The 20,000-nt window shown below is 38.4% G+C and overlaps 1 protein-coding gene across 1 annotated transcript in view; it reads left to right on the plus strand.

Moving 5' to 3' along the window:
- The first annotated feature begins 662 nt into the window (after window positions 1-662).
- Window positions 663-20,000, plus strand: part of LOC106874412 (alpha-1,3-mannosyl-glycoprotein 2-beta-N-acetylglucosaminyltransferase) — a 156,110-nt gene continuing 136,772 nt past the window's right edge. Inside the window, exon 1 of the mRNA XM_089363002.1 lies at window positions 663-1,020. The gene's annotated coding sequence lies outside the window, so the exon portion shown is untranslated. The remainder of the gene's footprint in view (window positions 1,021-20,000) is intronic.

The following is a 20,000-nucleotide window of genomic DNA, read 5'->3' on the forward strand; positions in this document are numbered from 1 at the left end:
TCATACTTGGAGAGAGAAAGATATAGTAATTGAGCGAAATAACTAATAGAGTGAGGGAATAAGGGAAGAGAGAGAGAGAGAGAGAGAGAGAGAGAGAGAGAGAATAAGAGAGTAAGAAAGAGAAAGTGAAGGTGAGGAAGAAGTAGATAAGAAAGAAAGGGGGTGAAAAAGAGAGTTAGGAGGGAACGAACAGAGAGAGACCGAGAGGGAGAGAGAAAGAGAAAGGAGTTAGAAATACAAGAAAGAAAGGGAGAGAGAAAACAACGGAGATAGAGTGAGCAAGAGAGAGAGAGAGAGAGAGAGTGTGTGTGCGTGTGTGTGTGAGAGAGAGAGAGAGCGTGTGTGTGTGTGTGTGTGAGAGAGAGAGAGAGAGAGAGAGAGAGAGAGAGAAAACAGTCGCGACTACAAGAAAGGGAGAGAGAGAGAGAACGAGAGAGAAAAGCGAACAACAGACAGAAATGGAAAGATAAAAACAGAGAACGGGAGAGAAAAAGAGAGACCGAAAGAGAAAGAGAAAGAAAGAGATAAACAAGCACTGAGGTATAGACTAAAGAGAAAGAAATTGAAAGAGAGAAAGAGAGAGAGAGAGTGTGTGTGTAAATAAGAAAACGAAAGAGAAAAAGGGGAAGGAAGAACTACACGATCGATTGGTGGAACTCTTCAGTTGATGGTGAACACATTCAGTCGTCTGATGAAGTGGCATTACACAAGTGTCGGCCACTCACTTCACCTAACAGTGATACATATATATATTTATTTTTTACTTCTCTCCACCACTAGATCACCTATATATATATTTGCGGGTGGAAACTTCTACCCTTGATCTGTCCTATTTTGTTGTTGTTATTCCCTTTGTTATTTCTTTTCTCTACCCTTCCGTTTACTTTCTCCTTCGTGCCCCTCCCCTCATCTCTTTCTGTTGTTGCACGATTATAGTTTCAACTGGTTATGTTACACTATGCGGTCCGGTTGACTGTGACAGCCTGCTCTGCTCCATACATCTATCTAGCCATGATATAGGTAAGTCCATGAACATATCAACTCTTCTTATTTTCTTTTATATTCCTTGTCATTCTTGTACTCTTTCATGTATGTATATATATATATATACATTCATAATTCTTAACACTCGCTCTTTCATTCGCGCTTTCTCTTCGTATCTTACTGCTGAATATGTATGTATACGTTGGGGATGTATATATATATATATATATATATATATATATATATATATATATATATATATATACATATATACACATATATATATGTATATATATATAAACCTGTCGGTAACAGGCTTACGAGTCAACGAGGTGTAGAAATAGCAGCCACCAAAATTTACATCAAATTTCACCTTAACGTGTGTTAAAAGAAAACAAAAAAGAGAACCACATTGGACAAAGTAGACCTAGCAGACCTGTGCTTGAAAACAAGATGGGATGGTCATAACTGGAACGCTTTTGACGATAGATCTGCTCAGTTGGCGTGCACTTGGGGCTAAAACAACAAACCAGAGAGTCGTCTCAACACGATCGCTCGATTTGTTAGAAATAACAGCGAAATCTCTCTCAGATTTCATCGCTACTGTTTTTAAAAAGAAGAAAATTTCACATTTGAGACATAATGTAGTTTTAGTCGAAAATGGGATGGTCACATTTGAAATACCTTTGATCAAAGGTGTACTTGATCACGGCTTACCTGAGGCTAAACATGAAATGTTTGCGTTAATGTCAGACACAATAGTGTTTTGGATGTGTGCTGTTTTTTTTCTAGCACAAAGCTATTTTTCCTTTATAAGTTATGTATAATCAATCAATCCAGTTGATTCTCTTATCCCAAGTATATTACAATGATTTATTGTCATCGATACCCTGCCGACGGAGGCGTGATTGAGAGGGCGTGTGTAGTGTGTCGTGAGCTCAGAGCATGGTGTGTCGACACCGAATATAATGAAGTCGGTCCAGAGGTGTATGGCTTCTACCAGTAGTCCTACCTTTCTGTATGAACCAATGAGGGAACCTGAACATGGTTGTTCGGCATGTTAGAAACAACAGCCAAATCTTTCTCTAAATCTCACACTATCTTCTTAAGCCTTTCTTAAATATATTTCTTATGATATACATCGTCTAGTTGATTCTATTTATTTCAGATATAACCGGAAATTTGGTAGAATAACTTTTTTAAAAAAAAATATTTTATTTAATATTATGAGAGAAGGTTATGTTATAGATGTGAAACATTTATACAATGAGAAGTTTTGTATCGCACAACCAACCAGAGGCAGCCAGTCTGAATCCGGTTGTTTACCAAAAGGAAGTAGTGGTGGGGAGATAAGTGAGACATTAGATAACACACGTCCTAGACGAGCCCCAACAATCGAGATGGTCATGATCAGAGCGCTTTTGGTCGTAAGGCTATGCTAGGATTAAGCAATAACCACACTATTCATCCTTTATGAAAATTGTATGTGTGTACACACACTAACTATCAATACACACACACACACGTGTGTATGTGTGTGTGTGTACACATACATGTCTAGAACGGGGGGGGGGGAGGTAGGATGGCAGAATCGGTGGAGCATTGGACAAACGCACAAAATTTGTCTTGCAGTATATAGTTACTTCCCTTGCTGTCCTGCGTTCAAATCCCGTCGGAGCTGGTTTTTATCCCTAGAGATTAACCTAATTGACTGAAATCCGTTCTCTACAAATGTGTAGCATTTATACCGAAGTTGTTGCTATTATTGACAGTCTGCAGTCTCTAGCTTTTCATTCCATTCCCTCCTCGATCAGTTACATAAAATACACCAGTAATATTCGCGGGCTTGGAGCAGTCCTTTGGTCGATATTATGTATGTATGTATATAACTCTGTTTCTAATTAAGAAATTTTTATAAATCAAAAAGATGGTTTATTAAAATAATCTTTTGCAGTTTCGAATCCGATATAAAGACAGTTAATTTTAGATTAATGTCCTTGAGAAAAGCAGGCATGAGCGTCACGAATTCTTATTTCTACTTATTTTATAAATAGATGTTCTTTACCTTTTGTGTAATGCCGTGCATATCCTGTATTCTAAATTGTACTGTTTAGGGAAAATGTTTTGGATTTCAATTAATTTCCACTCCTACAATCTTTCTATTTAAGACCCAAAGCTGTGTTTCTGAGTAAGAAAAAAAAAACTAACATTATTGTTATTATTTAATGGTGCTAATGTAGAATTTGCCTTTCATCCTTTCGGGGTCGGTTAAAATAAGTACCAGTTGAGCACTGGGGTTGATGTAATTGACTTACCCTGTCCCCCGAAAATTGCTGGCCTTATACTTATAATAAGGATTATTATTATTAGGTAAAGCACCAGATTAACTGACTTGCAGTTTTATCTTACTACGACGACTATAGTTTAGCTCCTTTCAGGGTCGCGACTTTACCATTTCACCTTGCCACAGGTGTTTAGAACGAGTACCAAATCATATAAAGGGTTGATTCAATCGACTGCGTACCCTACCCTTGTTCCAGCAAATCTATGAGCTTTGTGGTTAATCGAAAACAATTATCATCATAATTGTTATTATATTTCATGGCAGAACCAGTAGAGCGTCAATCCGCCATCCCGCTCTTATATTCGTGTTCTTTTCTCGACCAGCTCGATCGAGTTCGCGTTTCGTGTTCCCCCGGGAGCCGATAGAATGAATATCAACTAAATACTAAGGATTCGATTTAACCGATTCTTCTGCCTCTGCTACCTTTAATTTATGATCTTGTACGTACCAAAGTTTGAAATAGGCATAATTTAATTTGTTCTGGGTGTTTAAATTTTTGACAGTCTATCATTATTTGTGCCGGGTCGCTGTACCATTATAGGAGCAATTTAGTTAATTGACTGTATGTACCCCTTTTCAATATATGTGTGTCCTTGCGCCAATGTGAGGGAATTCCGTCATTGTCCCTTTGAAATAGATACAGTATATACACAGAAACATGTGTGCGTGTTTCTTTCACCAGTTTCCTTAGACGGTATATGTATGTATGTATATAATGTATGTATGATCATTAATGTGTGTTTAGTGTTTAATCATACACATGAACAGTCGAACATTAACTGAACGAGCACTCAATGCATGCGTTCAAGTAAAATATCAAATTTATTTTTACAAACAAAATGTTGAAATTGATTTAGGATTAACATCGTCACACACACGTGCGTACGCACACACACACACACACACACACAAATAAGTACATACATACCATACAGACAGATAGATAACAGACGTTTTTGAACTGGGGTCAGTTAAATCGGTTACACCGTTCTCCCAAATATTTGGCTTTCTGTCTGTGGTAAAATTGATTTATTCTTAATGCTGAAATCGTTATTATTGAATACAGAAATTAGTTGATCCCTGATCCCACAAATTTGCACTCAAAGATGTTCGCCGTTCGATCTACTCCTCATTATTATATTAAAGACTGCCAAGCATCATTTGAGGGAGATTTGGTTGATATTTCTAATAAGTCGAGCGACTGCGTAACACCTCTCTTTCTTTCTTTCTCTCTCTCTCGTTGGTTGGACAGAAATTATTATTCTAAGGATAATTGGTAGAATCGGTAACACATCGAACTAAATAACCCGTATTAAAACTATGCTCCCTCTCGTTCCGTGTTCAAATCCCGCCCGTATATAGACCTCACCGTTCATTCTTCTTGCTGGGCTCGGTGAAATAAACACACGTTAATTCTTTGCGTCAGTTTAATTAATCGACTTTCCTCTGGCCCCTATGTCTCACATAACACCCTCGTTTATTTTTAGTTATGAATTTTCTTTTTATACGTCGAAATGTAGAGGAGATTAGCTTCCGGCGATCTCTGTCTGTAACCGAGTTTTATTAACCGCTCATGGCTGTCTGTCTATCACACTCTCTCTGTATGCATATACTCACGTGTGTATGTGTGTATACATATACACACGTGTGTGTGTATACGTGTATATATACACGTGCATGTCTATGTATGTGTGTATACATATACACACGTGTGTGTGTGTGAGTTATGTTGCTTAACCCGCATGTCAAGTAGACATTTGTTATCAACGGCTTTCAATAACAACTATCCCGTCTATTTTCCAGTGGCTGGGGCATCTCTGTCCCTACCTAATACAATGTCCTTATTTTAGGGTGGTACGTTGCGTTTTGTGGGATATTTGGCTGCGTAATTATACCTCAAAACATGGTCCTGCAACAAAGATCTCTTACGAAATTGTCTTGTTTTATTGGATAACTTCAGCGCCAGCATTCGTCGGACTGCAAAGGCTACTTAGTCGAAACCTCGAAGTAACTGTCAGCCTTCTTTGTAAAACAAATATAGTAAATACAGTCTCCTGAGAAGTATTGAGTATTCTTCCAGTTTGGTCTTATACACAGTGATTCGTGGGTGTGTAGTAAGAAGCTTGCTTCCCAACCACATGGTCTCGGGTTCAGTCCCAGTTGGGCGAGTGTTTTTTATTGTAGCCTCGGGCCGGCTAATGCCTTACGAGTGGTTTTGGTAGACAACTGAAGTTGGCGGGTTTGCGTCTCTGTTACTTAGCCGTTCGGCAAAAGGTAGCATAAAAATAAGTCCTGCGGTTGATTTTTTTCGACTAAAAGCCCTTTAAGACGGTGCTCCTAGTTCGTATTTTTTGTTGTACACGTTTCGTGACGTCTTGTGCCCACATATGCATATATATATATGTATATATATAATTACATGTATTTCTTCTATCTTAATGAATAAAATTTCTTCGGATAGAATAAATGGGTTAATAGAAACCAATGTAGCAAAGAACACAAAATAACTGTGGTGTAGTTCCTGTTTTTAAGGCAGGAACTCCTTGAAATTTTGGGTATTTGAGTATATTTAAAAATTTAAGGAATGGAGAAAACGCATGTTATATATATATATATATATATATATATATATATATATATATATATATATATATATATATACACATATACAGGGTGCAGTGAATAAACTATTGTCTAAATTACACAAAAATGAAAATAACATTGACAGCCATGACTGGGTTCTCCTGCTTGTGTGATATGATGCAGAGTCCTGTTGCCAGACACAGGGTCTTCCAGCAGCCACCCTCTTGACCCAGGGCAGCACTACCTCCTCCAGGCATTTGAAGTAGACCTGTGTTGAGTGTGAGGCCATGTGGGAAGATGAATGCAGGCATAACATCACCATCACTAATGATCACTCCAAACACCATGAAGTTGACTGGATGTTTGATTTTTATTACTCTCGGTACGTCCTCAGATTGACACCCAAACACTCTGAAAAGTTCGTATTGGAGCTTCTGGCCTGAATGTCAAGCTGTACAGCATGTCGTTTCTAAATTTCTGGCAGAGTGAATTGTGTCCTGGTGCTGTTTTTCTCACAGATGGTGCCCAACTGACCCTACTATATTGTGTGTGTGTGTGTGTGTGTGTGTGTCAAGTCATGTTCTCCTATGTCATAGCATGACTTGGTGATTCAGTGAATTTAGATTGCTAAAATAAGTGTTCAACTGAAACAAGTACTACATAAGTATCATGTGTTATAATTGACTGAGAGCCTTGAAAGTAGTGCTCCAGCATGACCATATCGATGACTGCAATCACAAAATAATGTAAAAAAAAAAAAAAAAAAAAAATTAACATAGCACCACAATACCTACACTGCATAGAATACCTGACTTATTACTATGGGGTTGTTCATTAACACTTATTAATATAGGGTTGTTCATTAACACTTACAAACCTCTGATCAACAGTCATGTTGTCTTCTGCTTCACCTTCTCTCTGACTCATCCAGCTGACATATCTCTCCTCTTCTCATTACCCAGAATGCTTCTGTCTCCTCAGGCACCAGAGAGAATACTTCTTCTTCCTCCTTCCCATTCTTTTCTCTCCAAAACACCAAAGTTTTCGCTTGAGCTCTCTTCTTGTCTCTACCATTCAAGGAAAACACCCACCATTTCGATCTCATAGCAATTACTAACTGAAACTTCTCACCAGAAGTGTGTAAAATCTAGAAAGCCAACAAACAAGGGAGATAATTGTATGAAGATCAGTCAATTGAAACTTGTTTATAACTGTGTGGTTGAAAAAAGTTTGCTTTTCTATCATATGGTTTCTGATTCAGTTCTACTACATGACACTGAGCTAAACAAAGCTTTGTGAGTGGATTTGGTAGATGAAAATTCAAGAGAAACCAGCATGCATATATATATATATATATATATATATATATATATATATATATACATATATATATATGATAGATCGCTAGCCACTAAGTCTTTTTTATTTTCTCTCCCTGTTTATTTCTGTGTTCCTTTCTGTTGAAGAGCATAGGCTCGAAACGTAAAAGACTTTCTCACTTCCCGAGCGTTAAATTAATACATCTGTTTGTTGTTTGCACACCTATCTTCGTCTTTTGTTTTTTCGTAAATTCCCCCCCCCCTCTCTCTCTCTCTCTCTCTCTCTCTCTATATATATATATATATATATATATATATGTTTGAATGTGCTTGTTCCTCCTTTTTCCTTCATGTTGCTTGATAGTTGTGTGTGTCATCGTCATACAAGTGGCGTTAATTCTAATCTTCGATAGAAACCTGTTCAATCATGGGGAAATATTACTTTGCTTGGAAACAAGCGAGGTGGCAACAGGAAGTGCATCTAGCCATAGAACATCTACTTCAACGAAATCTGTCTCACCCGTACAAACATAGAATTGGATGCTAAAACAATGATGAGGATTTTTATACAATAAAAATTGAAATGGATTTGGTTTCTAACTAAAGCCAACTGGTGAATGCAGTGGACATGTTTTGGTATTATTACACCTCCGCAAGGAAGTATGCTCTACTCAGTGAACAAGACTAAGACTGATTGATATACTTAATGAAATAAAGGGGATGTAATGATGCGCATCCAGTGGATCTGTGGATTTTACCCATTCATAAAAGGTGTCAAGTAACATGAAGGTCCATATTTCATAACTCTCCTTAATCCTTTCTTCCTCTTCAGTTGGGGTAAAAAGGGAGCTGCTAACTTGAATGTGGGGCTAAGCCAGTGGTTGTCAACCATTTCATACCTATAAACCCCTTTGATTACTATTTTGTTCTGATGGATCACCTTTTCCATTTGATGTTTCAAAACGAGTTTTATAGATATTTCTTTGAAAAATCCCCATTTTGTTTCTCTGCCATTCGCTTGTAGGTTTGTTATAGAACTCTCCAAGAGGACATCTTTCAATGGTCAGAAACATATTGAACTATGTTATTCTTTTATTCGTTTCAGTCATTTGACAGGAGTCATGCTGGAGCACCAAGCATCAGGGAAAGAAACTTAGTTGTTTCTTGCAATAGATAAATCTAAAGCAAAACTTTTTTCCCCTGGACCCTTGAAATACTGCTACACATCCCCAATTTGCTATTATGCTTGCTTGGCCTCCGCCCCCACCAAATTTTATATGGATCCTGGTTCAGAACCACTGGGCTAAACAATAACATTGACCTTCTATGGAAGAGGGGGGGGGGGGCATACTGACCGTTACTTTTCCTCTCCTTTCCCCTTGCCTTGTAGAAGGGAGCAGGATGAGGTGAAGAAGCTGAGCAGAGATTGTCATGGACTGTTATTATTTCAACCCAAACTTGTGGTCGAACCAATGAAGGTGCTGCTACATGGTCGATTGACTTACTAGAAACATTCTTTTCTATTTTAGGCACAAGGCCCGAAATTTTTGGAGAAGGGTCCAGTTGATTAGATCGACCCCAGCATGCAACTGGTACTTAATTTACTGACCCTGAGAGGATGAAAGGCAAAGTTGACCTTGGCAGGATTTGAACTCAGAATGTAAAGACAGATGAAATATCACCAAGTATTTCGCCCGGTGTGCCGACGATTCTGCCAGTTCACCACCTTGCCTTACTAGAATTATTGATTTCAGTCTGGCACAAGGTCAGCAGTTTTGGTGGGTGGTGAGGTTGGATAAATCAATTACATCAACCCTAGTGCTCAAATGGTACTTATTTTATCGACCCTGAAAAGATGAAAGGCAAAGTCGACCTCGGGTGAATTTGAACTCAGAGCATAAAGATGGACAAAATACCACGAAACATTTTACTTGGCCTGCTAACAATTCTATCAACTTGCCACCTAACTTTCTAGAAATATTAACCAAAATCTCTCAAATTACACTCTTAATGTTGTTTAAGATGGTCACGTTTTGGACAAAGTAGGCCTAATTTAGTTTTCTGTAGTGTCATTATAAAATGGTGTGCCATGGATGGCTCACAGATGTACAATGTGCTTGCTTTCTAGTGTTTGTAATGCATTGCTCTGGTGTTTCTGCATATTCCTTGGGTTGGACGATTTGATTGAGGACTGGTGAACCGGATGGCTGTACCAGGCTCCAATCTGATGTGTATATATACATTTGTGTGTGTATATCATCATCATCATCGTTTAACGTCCGCTTTCCATGCTAGCATGGGTTGGACGATTTGACTGAGGACTGGTGAAACCGGATGGCAACACCAGGCTCCAGTCTGATTTGGCAGAGTTTCTACAGCTGGATGCCCTTCCTAACGCCAACCACTCAGAGAGTGTAGTGGGTGCTTTTACGTGTCACCCGCACGAAAACGGCCACGCTCGAAATGGTGTCTTTTATGTGCCACCCGCACAAGCCAGTCCAGGGGCACTGGCAACGATCTCGCTCGAAAATCCTACAGGAGCCAGTCAGGCGGTACTGGCAACGGCCACGCTCAAAATGGTGCATCTCATGTGCCACCCGCACAAGAACCAGTCCAGGGGCACTGGCAACGATCTTACTTGGCTTGCCGGGTCTTCTCACGCACAGCCCATTTCCAAAGGTCTCGGTCCGTAGTCATCGCCTCGGTGAGGCCCAATGTACGAAGGTCTTGCCTCACCACCTCAGCCCAGGTCTTCCTGGGCCTACCTCTTCCACGGGTTCCCTCAACTGTTAGGGTGTGGCACTTTTTCACGCAGCTATCCTCCTCCATTCTCACCACATGTCCATACCAGCGCAATCGTCTCTCTTGCACGCCACAACTGATGCTTCTAATGTTCAGCTTTTCTCTCAAGATACTTACACTCTGACGGGTATTCACATTGACATTACACATCCAACGGAGCATACTGGCTTCATTCCTTGCGAGCTTACGTATGTCCTCAGCAGTTACAGCCCATGTTTCACTGCCATGTAGCATGGTTGTTCGTACGCATGCGTCATACAGTCTGCCTTTTACTCTGAGTGAGAGTCCCTTTGTCGCCAGCAGGGGTAAGAGCTCTCTAAACTTTGCCCAGGCTATTCTTATTCTAGCAGCTACACTTTCAGCGCACCCACCCCCACTACTAACTTGGTCGCCCAGATAGCGGAAGCTATCGACTACCTCTAGTTTTTCACCCTGGAATGAGATAGAAGTTGTTTCCTGTTTGTTTGCAGTCTTTATTGCACCTGAACATCTGCCACAAACAAAAACTAACTTGCTAGTTAACCTGCCTTTGATGTTGCTGCACCTCTTATGTGTCCATAGCTTGCACCGGGTACATCTTATAGAGTTACTACCTACTCCTTTTCTACATACTGAGCAGGGCCATCTACCTGAAGGGGTTTGTGTTTTATCTACCTTCCTACTTATTAGGATTTTGGTTTTAGCTAGGTTGACTCTAAGGCCCTTCAATTCTAGACCTTGCTTCCACACCTGAAACTTCTCCTCTAGTTCTGATAGTGACTCCGCAATTAGGGCAAGGTCATCAGCATAGAGGAGCTCCCAGGGGCAACCTGTCTTGAACTCCTCTGTGATTGCCTGGAGGACTATGGTAAATAATAGGGGGCTGAGGACGGAACCTTGGTGGACCCCTACCTCTACCCGGAATTCATTGCTGTACTCATTTCCAACCCTCACCTTACTGGCCGCATCTCTGTACATGGCTCGCACAGCTCTCACTAGCCATTCTTCTATCCCAAGTTTCCTCATTGACCACCAGATAAGGGATCGGGGGACCCTGTCAAAGGCTTTCTCCATGTCAACGAAAGCCAGGTACAGAGGTTTATCCTTGGCTAGGTATTTCTCTTGCAACTGTCTCACTAGAAATAAGGCATCAGTAGTGCTTTTACCTGGCACGAACCCAAACTGCATCTCATCTAAATTGATTCGCTCCCTAATTAGTTGGGCTATGACCCTCTCTGTAACTTTCATAACCTGATCTAACAGCTTGAGGTTATGAAAGTTACAGAGAGGGTCAAAAGTGCCTATATATATATAGCCACTTTTAGCCTCTTTATTTTTTTATTTTCTTTTAGTGTTTGAAGTTCTTTAGGTTGACATCTATAGAAGAGAATATGTGGTCAAATGAGAAATTTCCCACTTTGACTGCAGCCTTGATAGTTGTGATGGTAGTGGAGGTTTTGTGGAACGGATTGGTTAAACAAAATTTTGAACACGAGATCTGGAAGGTGGTGAGAGAGTCAGTGAGTGGGATGATGATAATGATAATGATAGGAAATTGGAATGCTCTCACTGCTCTAGTTTATCCCCATTAAGAAATACTACCTATCATAGTTTAGTGTCCTATCCCTGGAGGAGTTTTTTTTTTTTTTTTTTTTTAATTTTTTTTTTTTACTTTTAATCTCATTTGCTCAATGTTGCAGAAACTGGAGATTAATGCCTGCACTATAGATTTTTGTTTAGAGAAAAATGTCATCTTATATTACTGTCCTTAAGAACATGAGTTCAAACCTACTTTGCTACTACTACTACTACTACTACTACTACTACTACTACTACTACTACTACTGCTGCTGCTGCTACTGCAATAATTATACTTGTCTCTAGATTGACAAAAAAAAAAAAGGTAGAAAAACAACCTTGCTTCCCTTTCTGCTTCATTGATACTTGTTAGTGGCAGGGAAGTTGTCATGACTTAAATTTTTTTTTTTAGCACTCCCCACCTTTCACTACTACTACTACTACTACTACTGCCACTCAGTTGTTCACACATGCAACAGGGGAACAAACACCCACACTGGTTCTCCCTTCCTTCTCCATGCATTGCCTTTTGCATTGCCGACATCAAATCAACTCCATGCACAGCGCACACTTCGTGCACAGCACACACGTACATACCTGCACACACACACACACATTCAGTGAAGCTAAGTTTGTTAAGAACAGCACTATGTGTAAGTAAACAGTGAAATTTGACTAGCAGAATGAATGTGATTTGATCATTCTATGCATTACATGTACTTCTGTGTAAACACATACACACACACACACACACACACACGCACTCCAACATTCATATGCACAGGCAGTATGTTCGTCTATCTGTCTCTGTATCTGGGTTCATATATATATATATGTATGTATGTATATATATATATATATATATATATATATATATATATATATATATATGTTTGTGTGTGTGTGTCGGTATGTATGCACATTTATATGTGAACCTGAGGGAAGTGTTTACACAAAACAGTATCGTCAGACATTGGTGAGATCAAATCCAGATATGTGCAGCTTTAATAGACTTTTTTTTTCGCCCCACTCCCCTTTAGAATTTGTGTTTGTTTACATACGTATTATGATAAATCAATACTGATTTACATAAAATTTTGAAATATAATATAGTGTATGTTATATATATATATATATATATATATATATATATATATATATAGATAGATAGATATTTACACACACACACAACCACACATATTTATTTATTTAGCTGATACTGTGTGCTGTTGCTTCAAGTTCCATGAATATCTAAATATTCAATGAAATGGTCTTGACCTGTAATGAAAAGGCACGTTTTTCATTCCAGACCAACATGGCCAGTAGATTGATTATTTGTGAAACTTGAAGTAATGAATGGCAACCAGTATGGGTTTAATAAATACAATTACACTCTGCATCCTGTATTGAGTACTTTTGGAACAAATACTGCAAGGCATTCTGTCCAATGCTTTGACAACTCTGCCAGTTCTCTGCCTAATTGGTTTTAGGGATTATTTGGCTGCTGTTTCTACTGTATTGAGCAACTACTCATCAGTTTGTGCTGCTGAAGCATTATCTGGTTTTGAGATGGCAAGGAATGTCTGATGAATCATTAGAAAGGCTGGAAAATCAAAACTCTTTTGGGACATGTGAGCACCTCATTAATTTCAATTCAGGTGAATATTCCATGTCGAAGTGATGTAAGACTTTCATGTAATAATAATAACAATAATGATAATAATAGTAATAATAATAATAATAATAATAATAATAATAGAGTTTGTTGTGAAAATCAAACAAATGAAACAACAATCATCACAACAACAACACTCTCTTTAAAAACTAATCAACAACACGGTGATTCAAGAAGCTAATGTATTTATCCCATAATGTATTTTGCTGGTGCTGTTCATGATTTTGAATGTTATGCACAGTGAGTGACATAAGGGGGGGGGGGAAAAAGGGAGAAGGTTTAATTCATTTAAGACTCTGTAATGTTAAAATAAATAAACTGCTGTTGTTGGGCCTCAGGTGAAACCTGATTGGATAGACATACACGCACACATATATACATATATACACACACTAACCAACTAGGTTGGTATCTATGTTGAGACTCAACCTGTTAAAAATAGATAGCAAATCTCCCTCAAATCACACCCTATCTCCATAACCCTTTAACATTCAGATTATTTTGTCAAATGTAATGCTTATCTGCTCACATTGTTTTGAATTAATCATGCATTATCTTGTAGCTTCAAGATTTTAACAATTGTTTGATTGTTTAGTTTTCGAATGACATTGTAGGTTAGGTGTGAGAGGTTGGATAGGGGTGGTTTGAACATAAAACAAGTTGAATGTTTGAACCAGATATGACTGGTTTAAACACTAAATGGTTAAAAGATGCATTGGGGGAAAGTAGATTTCAATACAAGGCTTTAGTCGACCAATGATTGGGAGAAACAAAAAAAAGACGGGGTTATCGTGGTAGTGGTTAGAACCATTACAATCATAAGTCGTGTGCCTGGACTGACCCTTGGGCTAAATAGCAACGGTAACAGGAACTGTAATGTAGTCAAAATAGTTTGGATTACATTTCCAAGGATTTATACTTTGCCATTTAGAGTTACATCCAAAATTACTATTTATTTTTATCTTGAACATTGGCAGACTGAATACAATTTGCAACTTGGAGAATACCGAGCCCTGGTGGGAGTTTCTGAGTGGTCTCTAGATTTGCTAGAAATAGCCGCTAATTTTCTCCCCCCTCAAATTACGCCCTGTTGCCTGACCCCCCCCCCCATCCCTCAAAGCCCCCATGATACAGTATGATGTATTGGACAATATAGTCAGTAGATACATCAAAAAATGAAATGGTTTTGGTTGGAACAGCTTTAGTCATAGGTCTGTTCAATCAGAGCTGACTTGGGGGCTAAAGAAAAAGGGAAAAAAGAACAACAAAAAAAAACAAAACCCCCTTAGAAAAAAAGCAAACAAAAATCAAAAAAACCCTCCCAAACAAACTTCAATAATTAATTTCCTTCCCATTAAGATAGTACATCAACCATTTCTCTACATTCTGGACCATTTTCAAAACCTCTCATCTGCTTGATTGATAGGCACTATTTCATTCTCCAGCACTCTGTAATAATAACTGGCTCATTAGCAGACTGTGTCCTCCCTCTATATCTTTCATACTACTACTACTACTACTATCACCACCACCATCACCATCACCACTGCCAGTCTTCTATAGATTGAAATACATTGAATTTTTTTTCTTATGTTTTTTTTTTTTTTATCTTGGGTGTTGTATGTCTGTGTTTATTCCATCTCGTCTTCCATCTAAGATTTCTTCTTTGCTGAGTACACCAAAATCACTTTTTTTTTTCTTTTCTCCTTTCGTTTTCTTTTCTTTTCTCCTGAGTTAATTAAGAGAATAAACAGTTTAGATCTCAGATGAAGTTACTTTTAACAGTGAGACGTAGAACATTGCAACAAGGCGTTCATTGTTCACGGAACCACTACAGTTGCCGTGGTCGTCCTCCTCATCACCCTCCCATCTTCCTCTCCCTTCCCTCCCCCCTATTCCCATTTTAATGTCCACTTATCCCTGCCTGCATGGGTTATGAAGAATTTGTCGAGGCAGATTTTCTACACTTGGATGCTCTTCCTTTCACCAATCCTCACCCCATTTCTGAGCAAGTATGTTTTCATTGGAGATTGGAAACAATGCCTTACCCTACCCCACCTCTCCCTCCCGATTAGCCCTGATTACAAAATTCCAAGATCGAAGTTGTTTCGGTTTTGTGACCATCCTGCATTTTTGTATGTCTGGGATTCAGTGCCTAATGTGTTTTTTTTTCCCTTTTTTAAATTCTTTGTTGCATGTCCGACCCAAATATTCTATCTGTTCTCTGTTCAAACTAGCCAGATCCAGCCTCTCACACCTACTTGACTACAGCCATGCTGGAGCAATGCATTGAGTGGTTTTAGTCAAACAAATTGACCGCAGGACTTATTTCTTTAGTCTAGTACTTATTCTATCAGTCACTTTTGCTGAACTGCTAAGTTATGGGGACGTAAGCACACCAACAATCAGTTGTCAAGTATTGATGGAGGACAAATGCAGACTCAAAGGCACACACACACACGATGGGCTTTCAGTTTCCATCTACCAAATCCACTCACAAGGTTTTGGTCAACCTGAGGCTGTAGTAGAAGACACTTGCCCAAGGTGTCACACAGTGGGACTGAACCCAGAACCATGTGGTTGGAAAGCAAGCTTCTTACCACACAGCCACACCTGCATCTGTCTGTATATTATTTATATTATTATTTAATTGAATGTCACGCATCCATTTCCAAGTGTATATATATATATATATATATATATATATATATATATATATATATATATATAATATAGACATGGGACAAAGGACAGAAGGTTGACTTCAGGATGCTGAACCTTTCGGATGAGATGACTAAGGACTGAGATACCTGGCACCTTGCTGTACTCAAGAAGACCTGTACCCCCTGGGGAAAAGGACTGGCCAGCAAGAGCCCTGCGCTGGTGCCACGTAAAAAGCACTCGTGTTGGTGTCACAAAAGAAGCACTCATGCAGTCCCTTATAAAAGCACCCAGCACACTCTGTAAAGTAGGTAGAATTAGGCAGGCCATCCAGCCGTAGAGACCTTGCCAAATCAGACTGAAGTCTGGTGCAGCCCTCTGGCTTGCCAGCTCTGATCAATCTGTCCAACCCATGCCAGCATGGAAAACAGATGTTAAATGATGATGATGATAATATATATATATCTCGAGGAAGTGCTTTTCGCTATCGCCACCACCAAGTTACTTTACTTATTCCAATCAAATTCTCGATTATATTTGAAAAAAAAAATTAATTGAAGCACATGAGCCATGTGTAGTTTTCATAGATATAGGGTCATGGGGAAAGGTTAAGCAAGGCCTACCTCTCTACTTGCTTCTGTGTAATTCTGTTGAGAAATCAATAGCACTGCAGCAGCTTGCCCAGTTTTAACTCTTTGCTGTCTTCAATCAAATACACGAGCTGCTCGTGTCTCTTTTGTTTCTGTTTCTGATTTTTTTTCTCCTCTGTTCCATTCCACCATCGGTATCTTTAATCGACTTCAGTCCACAACCTTATAAAAACATAATAGAAACAGCATCGACGACGGCACTGGTTTTTATTTTAAACATTCCTTCTTTTATCTCAATCAACAATGGACATTATTGTGTTGTCCCCTGCCTGTATCGGTATCACAAACTAGATAGAATACCAAATCAACTGTGTGATGTAATCAAAGCAAGTTCGGTTGACTTTTGTTTTTTTTTTGAGGGGAGGGAGCTGCTTTTTTTCTTATTATTTTTTATGATGTTATCATTAATATTGAAGCTCATTGATAATTGTGATAGCACTTTTTTTTTTTCCAATCTTTTATTTTCAAATACGTTTGTGAAGAATGAAATTTTACGAGTGGTTTTAGGCTGCTATTTCTAGTGCTTTGCATAGACGCTCCGCTGTCGACTTGCTTTCCAAAGAAGCTGTAAATTTTGCTGCTGGAGGGAAAGGTTTACCAAAGATTTTTCAAATCTTTCGCCTTGCTTGCTTACTGCATTTATTTTATTGCATTTTATTTTATTTTTGGCTCACTTTTCAAAGAAGCTATAAATTTTGGTGCCAGAGGGATGGGTTTAACAAAGATTTTTCAAATCTTTCTCCTCGTCTGCATATTCCATTTTATATTTGTTTTTAGTGAGTGTGGCCATAGGGATAGATATGGTATTAAAATTGTAAATCTAATCATATTCTATTAGCAGAATATAGAAAAGAATAATTCCAAACAAAATATGCACATATATGTGTTGTATATGTATGTGTGTATATAGTGCGTATGGATGTACATATATGTGTATGTTTGTATGTGTATATGTATGTGTGTGTATATATATATATATATATATATATATATATATATGCATGTGTGTGTGTGTATGTATATATATATATATATATATATATATATGCATGTGTGTGTGTGTATGTATATATATATATATATATATATATATATATATATATGCATGTGTGTGTGTGTATATATATATATATATATGCATGTGTGTGTGTGTATATATATATATATATATGCGTGTGTGTGTGTATATATATATATATATATATATGCATGTGTGTGTGTGTGTATATATATATATATATGCATGTGTATATGTGTGTATATATGTATATGTGTGTGTGTGTGTGTGTATATATATGTGTACATACCTACATGTACATGTATATATATATATATATATATATATATATATATATATATATATCTTATACAGCAGAAACAAATGTAACCAAACCAAAATCTGTTTCATTTTTTCCTCCTGCCTTTCACTTTGGAATGTAAGGCAGCACAGCAAGGAGTGACGGCATTAAATACAAAATGCAAACACCAGAATGTAGAAATGTGTGTTGATGCAGCTGACAGGTCTTTTAACCCTGTTAATACCAACCAGCTTTCTGACTGCCTCTAGGATAAAAAAAGCTAACAAAAACCTTATTTTAAATTGTTCACATTTAAATTAATTACCTTCCATATGTAACTTTTACGTAAAAACCCTTTTTTTTTTTTCCAAGCTGTTTCTTACATCAACTTTAAAACATGCGCAAAAATGATCCAGTGAGGGATCTGTTGCTAGAAATAGCAGCCAAATCTTCCTCCAGCCCACACGCTGCCATCTTTAAACAAGAAGAGGTCATGTTAGATAGTGTACCCCCTTAGAAATATGAGATGGTCAAGGCTGGTATGCTTTTCATCATAAGCCTACTCCATCAGAAATTGACCTGCTGTAAATGTAAAAGTTATTTATTTTTACTAGATCCATTATTATTATTATTATTATTATTATTATTATTATTATTGCGAGCTGGCAGAATCGTTAGCATGCAGGACGAAATACTCAGAGGTATTTTGCCCGTCGCTACGTTCTGAGTTCAAATTCCGCCGAGTTCGATTTTGCCTTTCATCCTTTTGGGGTCAATAAATTAAGTACCATCCTACCCATGCATGCACACACACACACACACACACACACATAAAAATGAAAATATGTAGATTGATAGCCAAGTCTGTTAGAAGAACTTGATGTGATATCTGTACGATTCTCTGTTGTCCTATGGAAGTTACTCTGACTTATGCTTATACACACATGGACATATCACAATGGGCTTCTTTCACTTTCCATCCATCAGATCTACTCACAAGGCTTTGGTCAGCCCAGGGCCCAAAGTAGAAGACACTTGCCTGTGGTGCCACACAGTAGGACTGAACCCAAAACCATGTTGCTGGAAAGCAAGCTTTTTACCACGCAGCCACACTCGTGCTTATCACCACTCCTGCACCCATAGCAACACCTGTGCCAGTATAGGCATGTATATACATCCTGACGTATGTATATGTGCTAAACATCAATAAGTGTTTATAGATCACAAATCTGCTTAGTCTGCCCTCTTTGTTGCTAGACGACAACAATGACATCAGCTACAGCAAGAACATTATGGACATGGAGGGATTTCCAATGAGATGACTCTTGATGGAAAGTTCCTAGTGCAGGGGTAGGGGACAATATGTGGACTGTGGTAAAATGGGTAATGATAGGAAGAGACATGGGGGTTGCCCTGAATATCTGAGAGTAATTATAAAGCTACTCAGCACTAGAGTACTGGCGCACTGTACCATAGAGGTACCATCTTGTCTGGATGTCTTCTTGCTCTTTGGATACAAAAAAAAAAAAAGAACAATAAATAAGTGAAAACAAGGAAAAAAAAAGAAATAGAATGGGAAAAAAAAAATCCCAAATATCCAATATTTAATTGTATTGCGTTGGGATGCCATTCTGTAACGATCTTAAAACTACATGCCAGAACCATCTGTTTGAATCTGGGTTTCGTTTAATCCTGTCGAGTGGTGGGGGTGAGGGCGGGGTGGTGGAGATTGGGGGGGAGGCTGTTGGATTGTTAGGATTGTGGATAGTTAGTTGTGTCTGTGTGCATGTGGGGGATGGGGTAGGGTGACGGAAGTGGTGGTGGTGGCGGCGGCGGCGGATTTGAGTTATTTTGATATTGATTTTGAAAATTAGAAATGCGTTCGTCCTTCCCTCTCTCCTCCCCCATCCCCACCCTTCTCTGAATGTTTGTTCTTGATTATGTGTGTGTGCGTGTATGTATGTATACGTGTATGTATGTATATGCTTGCATGTTTGTATATGTGTACGATTGTAAACATGCACATTTATTTATGTTTTGAGTTGCAGTTTTCTGTTTGTTGTGTAATGTATATATTTTGTGTTTATGAGTGTATATGTATAAATGTGTATATACATACACATACAC

This window comes from Octopus bimaculoides, chromosome 14, assembly GCF_046866305.1.
Source record: "Octopus bimaculoides isolate indiv1 chromosome 14, ASM4686630v1, whole genome shotgun sequence".
NCBI classification, from domain to species: Eukaryota; Metazoa; Mollusca; class Cephalopoda; order Octopoda; family Octopodidae; genus Octopus; species Octopus bimaculoides.